Source organism: Bombina bombina, chromosome 7 (genome assembly GCF_027579735.1).
Source record: "Bombina bombina isolate aBomBom1 chromosome 7, aBomBom1.pri, whole genome shotgun sequence".
Taxonomy (NCBI): domain Eukaryota; kingdom Metazoa; phylum Chordata; class Amphibia; order Anura; family Bombinatoridae; genus Bombina; species Bombina bombina.
The window spans coordinates 618181178-618206721 of NC_069505.1; positions in this window are offsets into that span (position 1 = coordinate 618181178).

Here is a 25544-nt window from a genome sequence, read left to right on the forward strand (position 1 = left end):
ACTCAATGGTAATCCTAACTCCAAATCATTGTAAGTGTGTACTATATAGTGTGTGTGTGTGTATCTGCATGTAAAAGTGTACGCTATGTAGTGTGTGTGTATCTGCATGTATAAGTGTATACTATGTAGTATGTGTATCTGCATGTATAAGTGTATACTATGTAGTGTGTGTGTGTGTGTGTATCTGCATGTATAAGTGTATACTATGTAGTGTGTGTATCTGCATGTATAAGTGTATACTATGTAGTGTGTGTGTATCTGCATGTATATGTGTAAGCTATGTAGTGTGTGTGTAGCTGCATGTATAAGTGTAAGCTATGTAGTGTGTGTGTATGTGTGTGTGTGTGTATCTGCATGTATAAGTGTATGCTATTTAGTGTGTGTGTGTATCTGTATGTGTAAGTGTATGCTATGTAGTGTGTGCGTATCTGCATGTATAAGTGTATGCTATGTAGTGTGTGTGTGTATCTGTATGTATAAGTGTATGCTATGTAGTGTGTGTGTATCTGCCTGTATACGTGTATGATATGTAGTGTGTGTCTGCATGTGTAAGTGTATGCTATGTAGTGTGTGTGTATCTGCATGTATAAGTTTATGCTATATAGTGTGTGTGTATCTGTATGTATAAGTGTATGCTATGTAGTGTGTGTGTATCTGCCTGTTTAAGTGTATATGTAGTGTGTGTCTGCATGTGTAAGTATAAGCTATGTAGTGTGTGTATCTGTATGTATAAGTGTATGTTATGTAGTGTGTGTGTGTATCTGCATGTATAAGTTTATGATATGTAGTGTGTGTCTGCATGTATAAGTGTATGCTATGTAGTGTGTGTGTCTGTATGTATAAATGTATGATATGTAGTGTGTGTCTGCATGTATAAGTGTATGCTATGTAGTGTGTGTGTATCTGCATGTATAAGTTTATGCTATATAGTGTATATCTGTATGTATAAGTGTATGTTATGTAGTGTGTGTGTGTATCTGCATGTATAAGTTTATGATATGTAGTGTGTGTCTGCATGTATAATTGTATGCTATGTAGTGTGTGTGTCTGCATGTATAAATGTATGATATGTAGTGTGTGTCTGTATGTATAAGTGTATGCTATGTAGTGTGCGTGTGTGTGTCTGCCTGTTTAAGTGTATGATATGTAGTGTGTGTCTTCATGTGTAAGTATAAGCTATGTAGTGTGTGTATCTGTATGTATAAGTGTATGCTATGTAGTGTGTGTGTGTGTGTATCTGCATGTATAAGTTTATTATATGTAGTGTGTGTCTGCATGTATAAGTGTATGCTATGTAGTGTGTGTGTGTGTGTGTATCTGCATGTGTAAGTGTATGCTATGTAGTGTGTGTGAATGTGTATGTGTAAGTGTATGCTATGTAGTGTGTGTGTATCTGCATGTGTAAGTGTATGCTATGTAGTGTGTGTGTATCTTTATGTATATGTGTATGCTATGTAGTGTGTGTGTATCTGCATGTATAAGTGTATGCTATGTAGTGTGTGTGTATCTGCATGTATAAGTGTATGCTATGTAGTGTGCGTGTGTGTGTCTGCCTGTTTAAGTGTATGATATGTAGTGTGTGTCTTCATGTGTAAGTATAAGCTATGTAGTGTGTGTATCTGTATGTATAAGTGTATGCTATGTAGTGTGTGTGTGTGTGTATCTGCATGTATAAGTTTATTATATGTAGTGTGTGTCTGCATGTATAAGTGTATGCTATGTAGTGTGTGTGTGTGTGTATCTGCATGTGTAAGTGTATGCTATGTAGTGTGTGTGAATGTGTATGTGTAAGTGTATGCTATGTAGTGTGTGTGTATCTGCATGTGTAAGTGTATGCTATGTAGTGTGTGTGTATCTGTATGTGTAAGTGTATGCTATGTAGTGTGTGTGTATCTGCATGTGTAAGTGTATGCTATGTAGTGTGTGTGTATCTGCATGTATAAGTTTATTATATGTAGTGTGTGTCTGCATGTATAAGTGTATGCTATGTAGTGTGTGTGTGTGTGTATCTGCATGTGTAAGTGTATGCTATGTAGTGTGTGTGAATGTGTATGTGTAAGTGTATGCTATGTAGTGTGTTACACTGTTGCCCTAACACTGCGCTAACTGACCACTGCTGTGGAGCCTAATGCCACCTATTTTATAACTGGCTGTACTCTACACACTAGACCGGGTACAAAATTAACATACAAGGTAGAATTCACAATGTAAGTTGTCTAAGTGAGCTGACCGCTAAGCACTCCTTATACACGATAAAACAACACAGTCACAATGAACGATGTTAAAAATCAATTACGTAACAAATGTAACACAGTATTCAAGAATAATAACGCAAACTAACTAATAAATGTGACATTAAAACAAACTAACTAATAAAAGTAGCCTTGAACATGCTACCTATCTCACCTGGATGTCCCCAGGAGTATGGTAAAATTTGATGTGTATTCAAGTGTTTGAATAAAAATCCTCCTGTCTCTGTTGCTGAGAGCAGTGCTGCTTTACTGATCGTTAGACGCTAAAGAGCGCCCAAACAACTGGTAGCTGTGAACACAAAAAAGAAACAGAGCGCAACCGCAACTCAAGGTAAAAGTTTTATTACTTTGTCAAGCGCTAAAAACAAATTGCACTTACAAGAAGTTAGCAATATTCAAGCCTTTAGGTTTAACAGTCCGCTAGATCGCAATTTCTCTGTTAGCCCTCCACGCTGGAATCGGATATGGCGTCTCCGGGAAGTCCACAGGCTTAGATGTCAATAACCAAATGGTAACTGGTAAACAAGTACTTGTAAGAGCAAATAGATATAAATGTCTTTCAACAGTATCCCTTTTTATGGTCTACGCGTTTCGTCCTCTTTTATCGGGACTTTCTCAAGACTCAGGGTATAATGTGTTACTGTGCATTTTTGCTATCTTTAAAGGCCAGAATCTAGAATATTAATGAGGAAAGCAGTTTTAAAGAATCTATTATTAAATGTCCAATTAAGATAAAAAATATTTAGCACTGTGTTTGATTTGCTGCCTAATAGTATTAAAAGATATGACTTTATTTAGAATTTTATTTATATTACTTTGGTCTTATGATTTTTTTTAAGCCCCGCCCCCGCTCCTGCCCACCACATTTCAATTTTTTTTTTTTATTATTCTATTGGGCACATACTCAGAAGCAGCTGGCTTTTCTCTCCCAGGGTTAGATACCTGTTAGATTCCTTGTGAAAAAAGTAATGGTGTGTGGGTTAAGCAGGAGTAGGAAGGCTGTATACCCTCTGACCTCAGGTAATGGTGACCTCTAACCCCTGGTAGTGATGACGTCTAACCCCTGGTGATAATACTAGCATGCCTTCAGTTTTATAGGATGAGCAGTGCTAGCACCAGGGTAACCAACAGTGGCAGCCTCAGACTGCCAGCTAATGTGCTTGCCAACCCCAGGAGCCCTTACAATGAGTTACAGATACCCATATATAATTTAGTATGTGTTTCTATCTGTATCTATAAGTGTGTATATGTGTGTATCTGCATGTATAAGTGTAAGCTGTGTAGTGTGTGTGTATCTGTATCTATAAGTGTGTGTGTATCTGCATGTATACGTGTATGCTATGTAGTGTGTGTGTCTGCATGTATAAATGTAAGCTATGAAGTGTGTGTATCTGCATGTATAAGTGTATACTATGTAGTGTGTGTGTGTGTCTACATGTGTAAGTGTATACTATGTAGTGTGTGTGTGTATCTGCATGTATAAGTGTAAGCTATGTAGTGTGTGTGTATCTGCATGTATAAATGTATACTATGTAGTGTGTGTGTGTGTGTATCTGCATGTATAAGTGTAAGCTATGTAGTGTGTGTGTGTGTATCGGTATGTGTAAGTGTATGCTATGTAGTGTGTGTGTGCGTATCTGCATGTATAAGTGTATGCTATGTAGTGTGTGTGTGTGTATCTGTATGTGTAAGTGTAAGCTATGTAGTGTGTGTGTGTGTATCGGTATGTGTAAGTGTATGCTATGTAGTGTGTGTGTGTGTATCTGCATGTATAAGTGTATGCTATTTAGTGTGTGTGTATCTGTATGTGTAAGTGTATGCTATGTAGTGTGTGTGTGCGTATCTGCATGTATGAGTGTATGCTATTTAGTGTGTGTGTGTGTATCTGTATGTATAAGTGTATGCTCTGTAGTGTGTGTGCATCTGACTGTATAAGTGTATGATATCATTATGAGCTGCTTATTCTATTTTCATTATTTTATATGTTTAACCAAACTTTTCCTTTTCTTTTACTGAACTCTTCTCTGAAACTGCAGATATATTACTTCTGTATTTTCCAGCAATTCACTTATAACCTAATAAACTATGTATCTGCATTTTTCTAACAACTTGCTTCTAACCTAATAGTTACACAAACATATAACTTTGTATTGGCTTTTTCTCATAGATTGTTTTCTAAATGTCTTAAAATCAAGGCCTCTCTGTCTAGTATTATTTTTCTAACCCAATTAGTATCTGGCCAAATTCCAAGAAATAGCATATCTTACTAATTCTAACATAGAGAACCTGTTTTTTTTTAGCAACCACTAATCACGTGTTAGGAACTGTAATAGTATAAAAATGCATGTATATGAAAATGAGTTAGTCTTGCGTGTTTTGTGCTGGGACACTGTTGCAACAGTGTAATAAAGATTACTTCTCCTGAGGTGAGCCCTTGTTTGATAAATATCTGGTCTGGACCTCTTTATTACTGCACCTGAGACAAGCTCACTCATGACAGTAACTTGGCGACTCGGGTGGGACTCGAACCCACAACCTTTGAATTAGAAAAGTATTAAGTCTATTTTTTTTATAACCAAGCAGTACTGAGTTTTCCCTAATTTACATTTACTTTAAGGAACAGGGATATAGTAATGGGATCCCGGCTATCTAAAGTAGATAAAGACTCTCCCCTTGTTAAAGTATATGCAAATTAGGGAAAACTCAGTACTGCTTTATTATAAAAAAATAGACTTAATACTTTGTGCACAGAGCTCTGAGTTTCCTATACTCTCGGCCTTGATCCTGAATTAAGGTGGCCAGGATTTGGGTCCTTTGAGCTCTCTAAATTAATTGCCCTCCGCAATCTTCTGGTTGATATATGCCCTGACCAGATGGACTACTATTATCTTTTTGAGAATAGTAGGGTTGCGGACGTCAAAACCCAAATGAAAATGTGTTTTCTGTGTCACTAAAAGTTTGATGTATGTTAAAATTGCGTAAGAATAAATGCTGGGAGTGAAATATTTGAGGTATGCGAGTTGATATGAATTTTGTGTACAATCGCTGCAAAAGAAAGCTGGCCTTATTGTTTGATGCAGGCGAGAGCTGTGTGTGTGTATAAGGGATTCTTAGCTAAGAAATCAGACACTAATGATTTGCTTGTTGTTGCTGTAACTTGGTTTTAAAGTCATATGTATTTTCTTAATTTTGTGTGCCAATAATAGCAATTTTTTTGTTTTAAGTGATATTTGTTTTATGCATGGGCTGATGAGAGATTTAATGTGTTTCCACCTGTTTGAGGCATTTAAAATATATTGTTTTTGCAAGTCACGCTCTAGTAAATATGAGAGTTTTTCTGGCATATGATTAATGGGTTAAGTATGTTGTATTTGCAAGAGTTTGTGGAAAAGATAAAATAAGATAAAAAACAAACAAAAAACTTGTTTTATTTGCCATTGGAGTTCTGCTTCTTTGCTGTATTATGGACTGTATGTCATTAGATATATCTAAAGTATTTGGGTCTGTTTCTTTTGCAATAAATATTAAAGTATATGCAGGTTGTGATGCAGTGGGGAGGTGGAGTTTTGATGGTAAATGAGACAATAAGGTTGAATATGTAATATACAGCCCTTATAGGGACAGTACACTGAAAAATAGTTTTTATATTAATGTATTTTCAATGACTTGTTATACAAGCTGCATAGTATAAAATGTAGGAGAAAATGCATTTGCAAGTTTATTTGTATATATGAAGTAGCTGGTTTTGTGCTTTCAAAACACAGTTTATTGCAATGGGTTGAATTTCAGATAATAAGCATATCTCATTGTGTTCCTTATCTTATATTTGTCTGTAAAACCGGAGCTCAGTGCTTAGACTGAGCAATGGAAAATTGTCATTTTATTACTTAAAGGGCCAGTTCACTCATGGGAAAGCAGCAATAACAATGTATTAACAAGTAAAGGAGATAATACATCAAATGTAGTAGTTTGTAAAATATATATATATATCTTTTTATTTTCTTCTTTGCAGTTCAGCTAAATGTCGCTGGAATGCCCTGATAAAAGGGCAGTGCTACAATGCTCTATTACCCCGCCCCATGGCCAATCAAAGTGCTTTAGTAAATGATATGCTAAAGACAGTAAACCTCCAATGTGCACACACAATCAGCAGCTAACAAAATAAATTAAAATATCACTCCCCACACTTTACATTTAACTTGACCTGCTATTTCGTCAAGATCCGGCCCTTACCTCTTCCACCACTTCAGCGTTGGTGCAAATTGGCCGCAGCTCCTTTATTTTAATAAATAATTTTAGAAACTTTAATAACTTTAATAACTTAATAAATAACAGTTTCAAATATTGAAACCACATTGTAAATAACATACCCCAAAAGACCAGTGGTGCTAGTCCCTACTTATTTCTTTATATCCATGGCCGTCAATCCACTAATGGACCCAACCGTGCAAGTGATTGAGCCCATCAATAATAAAACATAAGCCTCTAAGGAACCCCTTGCCCTTAGAGACCCCCAACTTGAATTCCCCCCCATGGGAATCCAAAATACCTCCGCATTAACAATTGGCCATAACCTGCTGTAAATGTAAGGGCTAGCACCCCCGCCCGATACTGCGACAACAAAAAACCCAAACACAATAACCCTAAAAATTAGGGACAGGTGGGAGGGAGATGTTTTCAGTGCAAAATTTTTTCCAACTGCTGGCTTTCCCGCTCAGCTCCCAGCTAAGTAAACTACCCTGCTCCGCCCCTGACTCCTCCTAACCTAAACCTCACACTGGGCCTCTTCCTCTGCGGTCAAAGCTCCTTCCGGCTAGCTTTGCACCGCCTCCAGGAGCCCCTTGACCTGCTATTTCGTCAAGATCTGGCCCTTACGTTTTCCACCACCTTTGCATTTACATAACACACCGTAAACAAAATAAAGACACTAGACTCAGTGTTGGTGCAAATTGTCCGCAGCTCCTTTATTTTAATAAATAATTTTAGAAACTTTAATAACTTTAATAACTTAATAAATAACAGTACACATTGTAAATAACATACCCTAAAAGACCAGTGGTGCTAGTCCCTACTTATTTCTTTATATCCATGGCCATCAATCCACTAATGGACCCAACTGTGCAAGTGATTGAGCCCGTCAATAATAAAACATAAGCCTCTAAGGAACCCCTTGCCCTTAGAGACCACCAACTTGAATTCCCCCCCATGGGAATCCAAAATACCTCTGCATTAACAATTGGCCATAACCTGCTGTAAATGTAAGGGCTAGCACCCCCGCCACCGACTGGACTGACACCTCAGCCCAGTCCCGCCAACCCTTCAATCTTGCATAAAATCTCCTTAAATTCAAGGATAAACAGCTGCAGCCCAAAGTCATTGAGATGCACCCCATCCGGGGAATAAAATTCACCCTGACCCACCTCCGCTAAGTCTGGGTGATGTACTACCAAACAACCCAATCTCCTAACAAAGGACCCCAACAACTTATTAATTTTTCTCCTGCTCTTGTCCAGCCAAACAGGGTCCCAAGCTGCCCTCCAAACTCTCCTCTGTAAAATGTCAGACAATCTTAAGATCAGGGTATAAAGTCAACAACCTCTCAATGTCCCTCTTCATGATTCTCACCAGCTCCCTTTGTGGTATAAAACCAAGATCGTTACCCCCTGCATGAACCAGCAACACAGTTGGAGGCAGAAAAGTTTTGCAATAATCTACAACCAGGGGCAACAACCTGTCCCAACGGAGCCCCCTAACACCGAACCATTTAACATCACAGCGTGACTTGGGAAAACCCAACTGCATGCCATCCACTTTCATTGCAGCCGCTCTTCGCGCCCAATAAATAAACGAGTGGCCGACCAACCACAAACGCTCCACACCTAGAACACAGAAAGTTACAGTAACAAGAAATACCGTCTTAAACACCCAATTCAGGACGGACATACAGGCGGAACCTCCTAGAATCCCACCTACCAATGCTCTTAACAACCGTGTCAGATAAACCCCTCATCGAAGCTTCTGTTGCCGCCCCAATGCTTAAAGAATGAGACCCAAAATCCCCCGCTTGACAACCCAACTTCTGCAGTGACTTATTTAAAACCGCCCGAAACTGAAACTGCAACAGCGGCCGTCCATTTTGATGGACCAACAATGAACCCCCAACCAGGGGCCGTACACCCAAATAATTCCTCAGACACAGCCAAGGGCAAACTTCTAAACCATTGGGAAAAAGAACTATCGTTCTTCCCCGCCCCATCTGGTCCGTTTTACTTTGCCTCAAAAATATCTCCACCTTAGAATCAAATAATGCCACATCCGCCAACACCAAACCTCCCATGGAGGTCAAGTTTTTACTGACTAATTCAGATATCCTAAATGCCCCAAAAAAGGCAAAAACAAAAGCCAAACGGAACAGGCAAGCCTCAAACTCCGATGCGCATACCACCGCCAATACCTTAAATAAACTACTGAGCAGCGAAAAAGTAATAGGGCGCCGACGCTTGAAAGTACGCCCAACCACACCCTTCTTCAAACCTTTCAAGACTTGCCGGACACAAAAACCTTTTGTAATATCCCTCAAACCTAAAAGCTTAAAACGAAAAGCCAAGGCTGCCAATCTCCTGTCCATCGCAGAATGGGACAACTTCAAAGCATCCCATTCCATCATCCATTCCAACAAAAAAACGGTAAGGTCTGATACACCTTCCCCACCTGTTCTGGAAGACAATCGGAGTTCCCACTCCCACCACACTCTAGAGTAAGCCGCCCATGTACCTGGAGCAAGAGAAGCCTTTACCAGTCCAGCCAGTCCTCCATTCCAAGCCGCCACAGGTAACTTGGGCACGGGCAACCCTCTGTGTCTGCGTGAGGGACCAATTCCCAAAAGCATTGCTACTGAAAGCGAGATAAGGAGTCTGCTATAGAATTATAAACACCCGGAATGTGCTTAGCCTTAATGCAAACATTCAGCTGTAAACATTTTAAGACCAACACTCGCAACAATCTCAATACAGGGAAGGACTTCGCTGTTAATGTATTCAATGCATAAACCACACCCAAATTGTCTGAATAAAATACCACAGCCTTATTGCGCAGGTCACATTCCCACACAAACAAGGAAACCACAATTGGAAATAACTCTAAGAACACCAGGTTCTTAACCAAACCCAGCAAAATCCATTCAGAAGGCCACTGATCGGCACACCAATGGCCCCTAAAGTAAGCACCAAAACCGCGACCGCCTGCCAAATCTGTCACAAGTCCAAGCTCCTCATTGGACAGCCTGACCGCTTGAATTAAAGCTGCGCCATTAAAACCCAGCAAAAAACGCCTCCACACCCGCAAATCATCTTTTAACTCCTAGGGGAGCCGAAGAAAATGATGCGGTTTTACAACCCCAGCAGTAGCCAATGATAACCTCCTGCAGAAAACCCTCCCCATCGGGATAATTCTGCACGCAAAGTTAAATTTGCCCACCAAAGATTGCATCTCCCTGAGCGTAACCTTTTTTTCCCGCAAAAAGTGTTCAATGACTTCCAACAAGTCAACGACCTTGTCCCAGGGAAGCCTACATTCCATGTTCACAGAATCAATGGTAATGCCCAAAAATTCCAGTGACGTAACCGGGCCCTCAGATTTTTCAAGCGCAATGGGCACACCAAAGTCAGCCGCCACCTGATAACATACATCCCTCAAAAGCTTACAAGCCCCCGAACCGGACAGACCGACCAACAAAAAGTCATCCAGGTAATGAACCAGTGATGACATGCCCGCCCGCTCCGAAATGACCCATTCAAGAAATGTACTAAATTTCTCAAAAAGCGAACAAGAGATGGAGCAACCCATGGGTAAGCACAGGTCCACATAGTAAGAGTCATCGACACGACAACCCAAAAATGGTGCAAGGTCGGGTGGACAGGCAACAGCCTAAAAGCCACCTCAATGTCAATTTTTGCCAAAAATGCGGAGGGACCAGCCTCCCGCACCAGACTAACCGACTGATCGAAAGAAGCATATTTTACCGAGGACAACTTCTGCGGAATACCATCACTAACCGATCCCCCTTTGGGGAAAGATAAATGATGGATTAACCTGAATTTTCCACTCTCACGCTTTGGAACCACCCCCAGTGGGGATACCCTCAAATCTGCAACAGGAGGCCTGTCAAACGGGCCTGCCATGCGCCCCAAAGACACCTCCTTTCCCAATTTGTCCAAGACCACGCCGGCCACAGGCGGGCCGACTTCAAATTCCCACGAAACACCCCACACCCCCCTTGTGACGGAATCACAAAACCAAACTGGAAGCCATGCCATAGCAATGCTGCTTCCTCACGGCAACCCCGACGCTTAGCGTACAGGGCAAGCCACGGTTCCATCGCTCCTAGTTTCACTGGAGTCACCCCCTTTTTCAGGCGCATCACCGGCTTACTCTTTTTGAAACACTTAACGTAGGGGTGTGCTCCCCCACACCCTGAGCACTCGTGTTTAAACCTACACCCGGCTCCCCACACAGAATTTATCATTGTATGCAAAGCAATATCCTTTCTTAACAGACGCCGGACCGAAAGGACTGGGCGGCTCTAAGAAGTGTCATTATCTTGAGCCATAGACCCATGTCCCGGTCGTCCCACCTCATATCCGGTTTGACCGACAAGCGCTGCCTGAACTGCTCGTCATAGGACCACCACCCCATACCCCCATAGGTCCTCTGAGCAGCTGTCACCTCGTCCAGGTAACAGAACAAAGCCCCACCCTGATCTGGGAACCTACCCGAAAAAACACTTGCATAAATAACAAATGCCTTGAACCAATTCGTAAAGGTTTTTGGCAATTTTCTATAGCGTTTTTTCCTTTCCTCTTCCTCCTGCTTAGCAACGTCCTTTTTGGAATCCTCAGGAATCTCAAAAGACTGCTCAAGAGGGAGAAGGGAGAACAACTCAATAAATTCCCTCTTATAGATCTTTTCTTTCACTTCAGCCGTCAAATGCATTCCCAATGGCCCAATGGAGCAGAGACACGAGCGCAACATTTCCGTGTCCGCAACCCTCAGTTCTGCCCCATCCACCAGCCTAAGGCCGGCGCTAAGCGGCTCCCCGGACAGCCCTGCACTTGTGACTGCCGCAGGCGCAACCCCCTCCTTGGTCCCCAAGACCGGGGCCCCACGAGCTTCAATCCTCCCAAAATCCGGAACGCCCGGCGCACCAGCCAAAGGTAACCACGACCTCTCGACGGGAGCCCCAGCAGCAGGGGAAACTACCTCTAATTTTGACAGCAAATCCCTTAAACCAGCCACAACTCTCCCAGTCCCTGAATCACTACTAACACCCTGAAAACAAGTCTCCCCCAAAACCCCCCTTTGCACATTAAGTAACCCAGTCTCACCTGCTGAAGTCACCGCCGAATGCTGACCACTGGGGAAGCTGACAAGCGCTGGCTGGAGCCCGCCGATGCTCTGCTCCGTAATCCTTTCACCTCTGCCTGGTATCCTGACAGCCGACCGTACCTGTTGATCCGACTGCCGTGGTTGTTCCTGAAAAACAGTATTACGTGAAAACATGTCCCCTTGTATAATACCTCTCCCCCCTCTACCCCCCCAATCAGGCTGGCACCCCTAGCCGTAAATCCCCCCTGCCTCTCATAGGAGCTCCATAACCATCTCCACCAGGCCATGTCACTTCTGTCACAGGCCGTCGCCTTGATCTACCCCTCCCCAAACCAACTCCTTCCCCAGGCCTGGATGGCCGACTGCCCTCCCCTCTAGCACCACGAGTGTGTGCCGTACCTGCCCTGGGACCACCCCTCCCACTGGCCAAATCACTCACTCTGGCCGTGACCTCCCACCTCTCCTGGCTTCCAGTAACAGGACGCACTTCCTGCTGCATGTTGTCATCAGGCTCCAGACGAATGGAGTCCGTCCAGGAGCCGTGCAGGCCAGAGAAATCCTCCTCAAGGCCGTCAAAAACATCTGCCGCTGTGGATGGACCAGGCTGAGGCTCTGGCCGTTGCCCTGCGGCACTAGTGTCTGCAAAAAAACTGACATGTGAGTCACCCACATCAACACCCGCAGCCCTCCCCGCAGCAACAGGGACCCTAGGAGAGGGGCTGCACACACCTTGACTACTACCAGCATAAGGTTTAACACTAGCCCCACCAAAACGCTCAACAGACTTCACCTTGGCCCCAGGGGAAGGGGGAACAAATTCCTCCTCTGAGGAATTAAGATACAGATCAACTACATCTGCATCAAGCTCAAATTCCTCCTCCTCTTCCTCAGACCCATAATCCATATCTACCAACACCCCACTATGTTTAACAGAGACCACAGGTCCACCCTCCCCAGAAAAACCATCCCCACTAGGCCCTGGGCCTGCAAAAGCCCGGCCGTGTTGGGTATTAACAGCCTCAGAGTCACTTAACACTCCCTGTGCCTCAGACCAAATCCCCTCCCCCTCACTGCCACTGTCCTCAACAACCCCCCCAAAGGAAAATGCAGGCCCACCCAGATCCTCAACCACCCGCTGTACATCACTACCCACACCCTCCACATGAGGCCCACTAGGGCCGTGGGCCACCTTTTTACTGACTTTACCCTGTCTGGAGCAGGGACAGATAAGGCCCTCAGCTCCGGTGTTTTGCCGCTCCCAGCCACCGATGACGTCACCGCCGCTTGCCCAGCCTCCGATGCTGCTCCCAGGAACACCACCGGACCAGCTTGGCTCCTTCCAGACCCGGAACCAGGTTTCTTCCCCCCAGCAGGACGCCAGCTCACCTCAGGACTAAGCCGTGCAGGAGGCCTGGAACGCCTTGTGGACTTCTTCCTCCAACCTGTCTGCTCCTCCACCGGATCTGGAGCATGATCCCCCAGCAACACCCGGACCTGTGACTCCAGCCAGGTAGGTCCTTTGTCTCTAGCAGCCTCCCGGAGCCGCTCCAGCAACACCTCCACCCCAGCCATGATGCAGCTGAGCAGGAAAGCCACGCAGTTACAAGAGATGTTTTCAGTGAAAATTTTTTTCCAGCTGCTGGCTTTCCCGCTCAGCTCCCAGCTAAGTAAACTACCCTGCTCCGCCCCTAACTCCTCCTAACCTAAACCTCACACTGGGCCTCTTCCTCTGCGGTCAAAGCTCCTTCCGGCTAGCTTTACACAGCCTCCAGGAGCCCCTGTCTCTGGGAGCATAATAATTGCATAAGACCTGGATGATTTTTTTTTAGTTTGTTTTACAATAGTTTGGTTACATAACCACCTTGTGCAGAGACCTTTCCTTGTGTATATATAATAGATAGCAGACATTTAGGCAGTGTAAATCAATCCTCTCTATAATGCAAACTGAACTGATGACAGCTGCCTGCAGTCTTTGTGCTGCGATCTGTGAGACTGGCAGTGGGAAAAAGTTACATTTGCTTCTGAGTTGAATACATGCAGGTCTGTGTAACAGTGAGTTCTAATACAGGAGTGCAATTGCATGTTGCAAACGTTTTTTGTTTTTTTGTTTTTCTCTACAAATAAGTTGCAAACTGAGAAATATCACTGACCTGAATGTATTTAAGCTCTAAAAAAAACTGCTCACTGCTCAACACGGAATCAGTGGGTGGAGCATGTGCTATGCACTGAAGGCAGGGAAAAAAATATTTAAAGGGGTACAGGCAAACTGATCTAAAATCTAAGATTTAAAAAAAATATTTACAGAGAAAGAAACGGCTAGATTTAGAGTTCTGCATTAGCCGTCAAAAGCAGCGTTAAGGGGTCCTAACGCTGCTTTTGGCCGGCCGCTGGTATTTAGAGTCAGGCAGGAAAGGGTCTAACGCTCACTTCCCTACCGCGATTCCAGGCTACCGCAGATCCCCTTACGCCAATTGCGTATCCTATCTTTTTTATGGGATCTGCCTAACGTTGGTATTTGGAGTCTTGGGAGAAGTGAGCGGTAGACCCTCTACCAACAAGACTCCAGCCGCAAAAAAAAAGTCAGTAGTTAAGAGCTTTATGGGATAACGCCGGAATATAAAGCTCCTAACTACTGTGCTCTAAAGTACACTAACACCCATAAACTACCTATGTACCCCTAAACCGAGGCCCCCCCACATCGCCGCCACTCTAATAAAAATTTTTAACCCCTAATCTGCCGACCGGACATCGCCGCCACCTACATTATACTTATGAACCCCTAATCTGCTGCCCCTAACATCGTCGATCCCTATATTATATTTATTAACCCCTAATCTGCCCCCCCAATGTCGCCACTACCTTACCTACACTTATTAACCCCTAATCTGCCGACTGGACCTCGCCGCCACTATAATAAATGTATTAACCCCTAAACTGCCGCACTCCCGCCTCGCAAACAGTAGAATAAATAGTATTAACCCCTAATCTGCCCTCCCTAACATCGCCGCCACCTACCTACAATTATTAACCCCTAATCTCCCGCCCGCACCGTCGCCGCTACTATAATAAAGTTATTAACCCCTAAACATAACTCTAACCCTAACCCTAACACCCCCTAACATAAATATAATTTATATTAAACGAAATAATATTCCTAAAATTAACTAAAGTATTCCTATTTAAAACTAAATACTTACCTATAAAATAAACCCTAATATAGCTACAATATAACTAATAATTACATTGTAGCTATTTTAGGATTTATATTTATTTTACAGGCAACTTTGTATTTATTTTAACTAGGTACAATAGCTATTAAATAGTTAATAACTATTTAATAGCTACCTAGTTAAAATAATTACAAAATTACCTGTAAAATAAATCCTAACCTAAGTTACAATTAAACCTAACACTACACTGTTCCGATCAGTCAATAGAATGCGAGCTCAAGCTAATTGGCTGATTGTATCAGCCAATCGGATTGAACTTGAATCTGATTGGCTGATTGAATCAGCCAATCCGATTTTTCCTACCTTAATTCCGATTGGCTAATAGAATCCTATCAGCCAATCAGAATTCGAGGGACGCCATCTTGGATGACGTCATTTAAAGGAACCTTAATTCGGCGAGTAGGCGTCGGTTGAAGAGGATGGATCCGCGTTGGCTGGGAAGAAGATGGCTCCGCTCCGGATGGATGAAGATAGAAGATGCCGCTTGGATGAAGATGTCTGCCGGTCCGGATGTCCTCTTCTGCCCGGATAGGATGAAGACTTCTGCCGGTCTGGATGTCCTCTTCTGCCCCATCGGATGAAGACTTTGGCCCGGCTGGGTGAAGATGACTCAAGGTAGGGAGATCTTCAGGGGGGTAGTGTTAAGTTTATTTAAGGGGGGATTGGGTGGGTTAGAGTAGGGGTATGTGGGTGGTGGGTTTTAATGTTGGGGGGGGTTGTATTTTTTTTTACAGGCAAAAGAGCTGATTACTTTGGGGCATGCCCCGCAAAAAGCCCTTTTAAGGGCTGGTAAAAGAGCTGATTACTTTGTAATGTAGAATAGGGTAGGGACTTTTATTATTTTGTTTTTTTTTATTTTATTAGGGGGCTTAGATTAGGTGTAATTAGTTTAAAATTCTTGTAATATTTTTTTATTTTTTGCAATTTAGTGTTTGTTTGTTTTTTGTATTATAGAATAGTTTTTTTAATTGTATTTAATTGTAGGTAATTGTAGTTAATTTATTTAATTAATTTAATGATAGTGTAGTGTTAGGTTTAATTGTAACTTAGGTTAGGATTTATTTTACAGGTAATTTTGTAATTATTTTAACTAGGTAGCTATTAAATAGTTATTAACTATTTAATAGCTATTGTACCTAGTTAAAATAAATACAAAGTTGCCTGTAAAATAAATATAAATCCTAAAATAGCTACAATGTAATTATTAGTTATAATGTAGCTATATTAGGGTTTATTTTATAGGTAAGTATTTAGTTTTAAATAGGAATACTTTAGTTAATTTTAGGAATATTATTTTGTTTAATATAAATTATATTTATGTTAGGGGGGTGTTAGGGTTAGAGTTATGTTTAGGGGTTAATAACTTTATTATAGTAGCGGCGACGGTGCGGGCGGGAGATTAGGGGTTTATAATTGTAGGTAGGTGGCAGCGATGTTAGGGAGGGCAGATAAGGGGTTAATACTATTTATTCTAGTGTTTGCAAGGCTGGAGTGCGGCGGTTTAGGGGTTAATACATTTATTATAGTGGCGGCGATGTCCGGTCGGCAGATTAGGGGATAATAAGTGTAGGTAGGTAGCGGCGACGTTGGGGGGGGCAGATTAGGGGTTAATAAATATAATATAGGGGTCGGCGGTGTTAGGGGCAGCAGATTAGGGGTTCATAGGGATAATGTAGGTTGCGGCGGTGTCCGGAGCGGAAGATTAGGGGTTAATAATAATATGCAGGGGACAGCGATAGCGGGGGCGGCAGATTAAGGGTTAATAAGTGTAAGGTTAGGGGTGTTTAGACTCGGGGTTCATGTTAGGGTGTTAGGTGCAGACTTAGAGAGTGTTTCCCCATAGGAAACAATGGGGCTGCGTTAGGAGCTGAACGCTGCTTTTTTGCAGGTGTTAGTTTTTTTTTCAGCCAGCTCAGCCCCATTGTTTCCTATGGGGATATCGTGCACGAGCACGTTTTCCCAGCTTACCGCTACCGTAAACAACGCTGGTATTGAGAGTTGAAGTGGAGCTAAGTTAGGCTCAACGCACCCTTTTTTGAGTCTAACGCAGCCCCTCAGACAACTCTAAATACCAGCGTTGTTGGAAGGGTGCGTTGGGAAAAAAAGCAGCGTTAGCTAGGCGGGTCTTTACCGACAAAACTCTAAATCTAGCCGAAAATGAGGTTTATTGTATGCTCAGCACTAGTACATTTAACTATGTCAGCAGTTTAAATTAAAAATATTTTTAATTTGGGTAAACTGTCCATTTAACTATCCTGCACCCCACTGTGAGTGTGGTTTCTTATGCTGACTTGTTTACTTAGGCTGATTGATAGCTGAGACTCCAGTATAAAACCTTTACTATAGGTGGGTATACCACAGGCTAAATCAGCTATTTCAAATGCCAAAATAGAGGAAAGGAGCTTGTACAGGGACATTCTTTACACATTTATGTGCCACACGCAGTACACCTCTTACTCAATCAGAAAAATACACATTTCTCAAACCAACGTCTCACTTGGTATGAGACACTGCTCCTTGTACCTTCTAATATCACTATCCTCCGTTGTACCTCTCTCAACCCAGCAACTTTGTTACCTCTGCCTGATGATGGTAGCCCACACCATGACTGTTTATCTGTATCTCTCTTTTCCTCCAAACCAAGGGATGACCTCTCTGATGTACCTCTACCTGGCCTGGATTGGACACTGTTCTGTGATGGAAGTTCGAGGATGGTGAATGGTTCTGCTGTAGTCATGACAGATTCTGTTATAGAGAGGCTAAGCCCCTCCCATCTCACTACAGTGCCCAAGCGGCTGAGCTACATGCACTCACACGTGCTTGTCAACTCTCAAAGGACAGGTCAGTAAACATTTACACTGATAGTAAATATGCCTCTCGGATTGTACACGCCACTGGTCAATTATGGAAAGTAAGGGGTTTTCTGACTTCTGCTGGTACCCAAATTGCAAATGCACCACAAGTTTCTGCACTCCTTGACTACATCCATTTACCCACTTCCATCTCTGTCATGCATTGCAAAGCACACACCCACTCATGGGACCCTATTTAACTTGGTAATAGTTATGCTGATCAAATTGCTTAGCATGCAGCTTCTCTGCCACTTATCCTTCTCTCAGTCACCCCCACTCACAAACCTCACCCTCCTGACACTACATTATGTTCTCTTGACACTACTCTTCCTGAACAAACTGTTCACCTCTGGACTAGTCTTGGTCTTACTTGTGACTCTTTTGGTATCTGGTCCACCCCAGATGGATGCCCTGCTCTACCTCAACCGCACCTCTCTCATATGCTATCCTTTCTGCATAACCAAACACACTGAGATACTACACGATTTGCTGAAACCCTTAACAGACACTAGTTTGCCCCACTGTATCCATCAAGCTGCAAAATGAATTGTATTGAATTGTGTGACTTGTGCTCAATTCAATCCAAGGGGGGAACCTAAAGGCCCACCAGGCGGACGCCCATGGGCATTTCAACCTTTTGAATGTTTACAAATTGACTTTTCTGACATGCCTCCCTGTAGGGGTTTTAAACATTTACTTGTGATAGTGGACCAACTTACTGGATGGGTTGAGGCCTTTCCTACTAGAACTGTGAAAGCCCAAGAAGTTGCCAAGTGAATGCTAAAAGAACTCATACCCAGGTTTGGCCTCCCCAGAGTAATTGAATCTGACAGAGGAACACATTTTACAAGTAATATTACTCAGCAACTGACATTAGCCTTAGGCTTTACTTGCGCTCTCCATACCCCTTGGCATCCAGAAAGCTCAAGCCAAGTGTAAAGAAAGAACCAGACCCTAAAACAGACTATTGCTAAAATTTGTTCTCAAGCAAGCCTTAAATGGGTAGATGCTTTGCCCCTAGCACTGTTTGGGACTCACACAACATAATGGATAAACAAAAGCAGCCTCTATTTAAGTGATGATTATAAGAAATGCATTTTTCCTTCATATTCACAATACAAATGAGTATTATGCATGTTATTACCCATACGTTATTCTCACAATTCTCATGTGATTACTATCCCTGGGTAGTACACAACATAACATAATTTATGCTTACCTGATAAATTCCTTTCTTCTGTAGTGTGATCAGTCCACGGGTCATCATTACTTCTGGGATATTAACTCCTCCCCAACAGGAAGTGCAAGAGGATTCACCCAGCAGAGCTGCATATAGCTCCTCCCCTCTACGTCACTCCCAGTCATTCGACCAAGGACCAACGAGAAAGGAAAAGCCAAGGGTGAAGTGGTGACTGGAGTATAAATTAAAAAATATTACCTGCCTTAAAAAAGGGCGGGCCGTGGACTGATCACACTACAGAAGAAAGGAATTTATCAGGTAAGCATAAATTATGTTTTCTTCTGTTAAGTGTGATCAGTCCACGGGTCATCATTACTTCTGGGATACCTATACCAAAGCAAAAGTACACGGATGACGGGAGGGATAGGCAGGCTCTTTATACAGAAGGAACCACTGCCTGAAGAACCTTTCTCCCAAAAATAGCCTCCGATGAAGCAAAAGTGTCAAATTTGTAAAATTTGGAAAAAGTATGAAGCGAAGACCAAGTTGCAGCCTTGCAAATCTGTTCAACAGAGGCCTCATTCTTAAAGGCCCAAGTAGAAGCCACAGCTCTAGTGGAATGAGCTGTAATCCTTTCAGGAGGCTGCTGTCCAGCAGTCTCATAAGCTAAACGAATTATGCTACGAAGCCAAAAAGAAAGAGAGGTAGCAGAAGCTTTTTGACCTCTCCTCTGCCCAGAGTAAACGACAAACAGAGAAGACGTTTGTCGAAATTCCTTAGTTGCCTGTAAGTAAAATTTTAGAGCACGGACTACATCCAGGTTGTGCAGTAGACGTTCCTTCTTCGAAGAAGGATTTGGGCATAAAGAAGGAACAACAATCTCTTGATTGATATTCCTGTTAGTAACTACCTTAGGTAAGAACCCAGGTTTAGTACGCAGAACTACCTTATCCGAATGAAAAATCAAATAAGGAGAATCACAATGTAAGGCTGATAACTCAGAGACTCTTCGAGCCGAGGAAATAGCCATTAAAAATAGAACTTTCCAAGATAACAACTTTATATCAATGGAATGAAGGGGTTCAAATGGAACGCCCTGTAAAACATTAAGAACAAGGTTTAAACTCCATGGTGGAGCAACCGTTTTAAACACAGGCTTAATCCTGGCCAAAGCCTGACAAAAAGCCTGGACGTCAGGAATTTCTGACAGACGTTTGTGTAACAGAATGGACAGAGCTGAGATCTGTCCCTTTAATGAACTAGCGGATAAACCCTTTTCTAAACCTTCTTGTAGAAAAGATAATATCCTAGGAATCCTAACCTTACTCCAAGAGTAACCTTTGGATTCACACCAATATAGGTATTTACGCCATATCTTACGGTAAATCTTTCTGGTAACAGGTTTCCTAGCCTGTATTAAGGTATCAATAACTGACTCAGAAAACCCACGTCTTGATAAAATCAAGCGTTCAATTTCCAAGCAGTCAGCTTCAGAGAAGTTAGACTTTGATGTTTGAAGGGACCCTGAATCAGAAGGTCCTGTTTCAGAGGTAGAGACCAAGGTGGACAGGATGACATGTCCACCAGATCTGCATACCAAGTCCTGCGTGGCCACGCAGGTGCTATTAGAATCACTGATGCTCTCTCTTGTTTGATTCTGGCAATCAATCGAGGAAGCATCGGGAAGGGTGGAAACACGTAAGCCATCCTGAAGTCCCAAGGTGCTGTCAGGGCATCTATCAGGACTGCTTCTGGATCCCTGGATCTGGACCCGTAACGAGGAAGCTTGGCGTTCTGTCGAGACGCCATGAGATCTATCTCCGGTTTGCCCCAACGTCGAAGTATTTGGGCAAAGACCTCCGGATGAAGTTCCCACTCCCCTGGATGAAAAGTCTGACGACTTAAGAAATCCGCCTCCCAGTTCTCCACTCCCGGGATGTGGATTGCTGACAGGTGGCAAGAGTGAGACTCTGCCCAGCGAATTATCTTTGATACTTCCATCATAGCTAGGGAGCTTCGTGTCCCTCCCTGATGGTTGATGTAAGCTACAGTCGTGATGTTGTCCGACTGAAACCTGATGAAACCCCGCGTTGTCAACTGGGGCCAAGCCAGGAGGGCATTGAGAACTGCTCTCAATTCCAGAATGTTTATTGGCAGGAGACTCTCCTCCTGACTCCATTGTCCCTGAGCTTTCAGAGAATTCCAGACGGCACCCCAACCTAGAAGGCTGGCGTCTGTTGTTACAATTGTCCAGTCTGGTCTGCTGAATGGCATCCCCCTGGACAGATGTGGCCGAGAAAGCCACCAAAGAAGAGAATTTCTGGTCTCTTGATCCAGATTCAGAGAAGGGGATAAGTCTGAGTAATCCCCATTCCACTGACTTAGCATGCACAGTTGCAGTGGTCTGAGGTGTAGGCGAGCAAAGGGTACTATGTCCATTGCCGCTACCATTAAGCCAATTACCTCCATGCATTGAGCCACTGACGGGTGTTGAATGGAATGAAGGGTGCGGCAAGCACTTTGAAGTCTTGTTAACCTGTCCTCTGTCAGGTAAATCTTCATTTTTACAGAATCTATAAGAGTCCCCAGGAAGGGAACTCTTGTGAGTGGAACGAGTGAACTTTTCTTTTCGTTCACCTTCCATCCATGTGACCTTAGAAATGCCAGTACTAACTCTGTATGAGATTTGGCAGTTTGAAAGCTTGAAGCTTGTATCAGTATGTCGTCTAGGTACGGAGCTACTGAAATTCCTTGCGGTCTTAGTACCGCCAGAAGAGTGCCCAGAACCTTTGTGAAGATTCTTGGAGCCGTAGCCAATCCGAATGGAAGAGCTACAAATTGGTAATGCCTGTCTAGAAAGGCAAACCTTAGATACCGGTAATGATTTCTGTGAATCGGTATGTGAAGGTAAGCATCCTTTAAATCCACTGTGGTCATGTACTGACCCTCTTGGATCATGGGCAAAATTGTTCGAATAGTTTCCATCTTGAACGATGGAACTCTTAGAAATTTGTTTAGGATCTTTAAGTCCAGGATTGGTCTGAAAGTTCCCTCTTTTTTGGGAACCACAAACAGATTTGAGTAAAACCCCTGTCCCTGTTCCGATCGTGGAACTGGGTGGATTACTCCCATTAACAAGAGCTCTTGTACGCAGCGTAGAAACGCCTCTTTCTTTGTCTGGATTGTTGACAACCTTGACAGATGAAATCTCTCTCTTGGAGGAGAGGATTTGAAGTCCAGAAGGTATCCCTGAGATATTATTTCTAGCGCCCAGGGATCCTGGACATCTCTTGCCCAAGCCTGGGCGAAGAGAGAAAGCCTGCCCCCCACTAGATCCGATCCCGGATCGGGGGCCCTCAATTCATGACGTTTTAGGGGCAGCAGTAGGTTTCCTGGTCTGCTTGCCCTTGTTCCAGGACTGGTTAGGTTTCCAGCCTTGTCTGTAGCGAGCAACAGCTCCTTCCTGTTTTGGTGCAGAGGAAGTTGATGCTGCTCCTGCTTTGAAATTACGAAAGGAACGAAAATTAGACTGTCTAGTCTTAGTTTTGGCTTTGTCCTGAGGCAGGGCATGGCCTTTACCTCCTGTAATGTCAGCGATAATCTCTTTCAACCCGGGCCCGAATAAGGTCTGCCCTTTGAAAGGTATATTAAGCAATTTAGACTTAGAAGTAACATCAGCTGACCAGGATTTTAGCCACAGCGCCCTGCGTGCCTGAATGGCGAATCCTGAATTCTTCGCCGTAAGTTTAGTTAGATGTACTACGGCCTCCGAAATGAATGAATTAGCTAGTTTAAGGACTCTAAGCCTGTCCGTAATGTCGTCCAGAGTAGCTGAACTAATGTTCTCTTCCAGAGACTCAATCCAGAACGCCGCTGCAGCCGTGATCGGCGCAATGCATGCAAGGGGTTGCAATATAAAACCTTGTTGAACAAACATTTTCTTAAGGTAACCCTCTAATTTTTTATCCATTGGATCTGAAAAGGCACAGCTATCCTCCACCGGGATAGTGGTACGCTTAGCTAAAGTAGAAACTGCTCCCTCTACCTTAGGGACCGTTTGCCATAAGTCCCGTGTGGTGGCGTCTATTGGAAACATTTTTCTAAATATCGGAGGGGGTGAGAACGGCACACCGGGTCTATCCCACTCCTTAGAAACAATTTCAGTAATTCTCTTAGGTATAGGAAAAACCTCAGTACTCGTCGGTACCGCAAAATATTTATCCAACCTACACATTTTCTCTGGTATTGCAACTGTGTTACAATCATTCAGAGCCGCTAACACCTCCCCTAGTAATACACGGAGGTTTTCCAGTTTAAATTTAAAATTTGAAATATCTGAATCCAGTCTGTTTGGATCAGAACCGTCACCCACAGAATGAAGTTCTCCGTCCTCATGTTCTGCAACCTGTGACGCAGTATCTGACATGGCCCTAATATTATCAGCGCACTCTGTTCTCACCCCAGAGTGATCACGCTTACCCCTTAGTTCTGGTAATTTAGCCAAAACTTCAGTCATAACAGAAGCCATATCCTGTAATGTGATTTGTAATGGCCGGCCAGATGTACTCGGCGCTACAATATCACGCACCTCCCGAGCGGGAGATGCAGGTACTGGCACGTGAGGCGAGTTAGTCGGCATAACTCTCCCCTCGTTGTTTGGTGAAATTTGTTCAATTTGTACAGATTGACTTTTATTTAAAATAGCATCAATACAGTTAGTACATAAATTTCTATTGGGCTCCACTTTGGCATTGCAACAAATGACACAGATATCATCCTCTGAATCAGACATGTTTAACACACTAGCAAATAAACTTGCAACTTGGAATACAATTCAATTAAAAACGTACTGTGCCTTTAATAAGCACAGAAAATCTATGACAGTTGAAAATTAATAAATTGAAACAGTTATAGCCTCAATCCTTGTAAACAACACAACTTTAGCAAAGGTTTAATCCCATTAACAAAGATAACAATTTCTGAAAGCAGGAAACAAATTACAGAATAAAAGTTTTTATTTCAGTCAAACTATAATTCTCACAGCTCTGCTGAGAGAAATTACCTCCCTCAAAATAAGTTTGAAGACCCCTGAGTTCTGTAGAGATGAACCGGATCATGCAGGAAATACAATGAGCTGCTGACTGAAATAACTGATGCATAGAAAAAGGCGCCAAAACCGCCCCTCCCCCTCACACACAGCAGTGAGGGAGAACAGAAACTGACAGAAAAAAACAGATTTAAGCAACTGCCAAGTGGAAAAATGGTGCCCAAACATTTATTCACTCAGTACCTCAGCAAATGAAAACGATTTTACATTCCAGCAAAAACGTTAAACATAATTTCTAGTTATTAAACAGCTTTATGTACTTCTTACAGTGTAATTCTCTGAAGTGTAAAGTATACATACATGACATTATATCGGTATGGCAGGATTTTCTCATCAATTCCATTGTCAGAAAATAAAAGCTGCTACATACCTCTATGCAGATTCATCTGCCCGCTGTCCCCTGATCTGAAGATTACCTCTCCTCAGATGGCCGAGAAACAGCAATATGATCTCAACTACTCCGGCTAAAATCATAGCAAAAACTCTGGTAGATTCTTCTTCAAACTCTGCCAGAGAGGTAATAACACACTCCGGTGCTATTTTAAAATAACAAACTTTTGATTGAAGATATAAAACTAAGTATAATCACCATAGCCCTCTCACACCTCCTATCTAGTCGTTGGGTGCAAGAGAATGACTGGGAGTGACGTAGAGGGGAGGAGCTATATGCAGCTCTGCTGGGTGAATCCTCTTGCACTTCCTGTTGGGGAGGAGTTAATATCCCAGAAGTAATGATGACCCGTGGACTGATCACACTTAACAGAAGAAAAATACAATTCTTTTCTCTTGTACTATATGATCGATCATGTTTATTATCTTTTCAAGTTGTCATCTATTAATAGGATACGGAAGTAATGGTGAAAGAAGGAACGATACAGACTTTTGCAAGGATTGTTGTAGTCCGTTTCAATTAGTCTTACTCGTTCTTAATTTGGTACCATATCTAAGTATTTAGTAACTTTGTGGTGCACGCTAGATTTGGGGTTTCAGATGAGTGATAAGAGCGATCGCACTATTACCCTTTGAAAGTACATGACAGCTCTACGGAGAGCAACATATGTAGTGTCAACGAGCTCGGATTGGACAATAACTGTGTACCTTCAGCCAATCGTGAGCCAGTTATCTAAACCTACTCCCACATAACACTAAACGTGATTCGCCCAAAGATGGGCGTGAATGCAAATCACAATACGATTGGCTATGTGTATATACTACCAGGGTATTTAAAGTGTTCTCAGCCTTACACTCGGCTTGTCATTTTTAACACATTGAGAAAGGCCGCTACCCGGCCGAAACGCGTTTGTGTATATCTAGCTAGTGTGAATGTTTTGTTTTTAACTCATAATATCGCTCCTCCACTTTAACAATCTAAATTGCAAGAGATTTGGACATAGTTTTCAAGCCATCCCTGTTACCTGAAGCCGGCGTATCCTGTTACCGGCCAGGAATACAGGGGGGTGGTTTGGGCTGTGCTCATTGTCTCTGTTAATCCTCTTTTTTGTTTTCTGCAGTATTTAGGGGTGGTAATCGGTAGTTTTT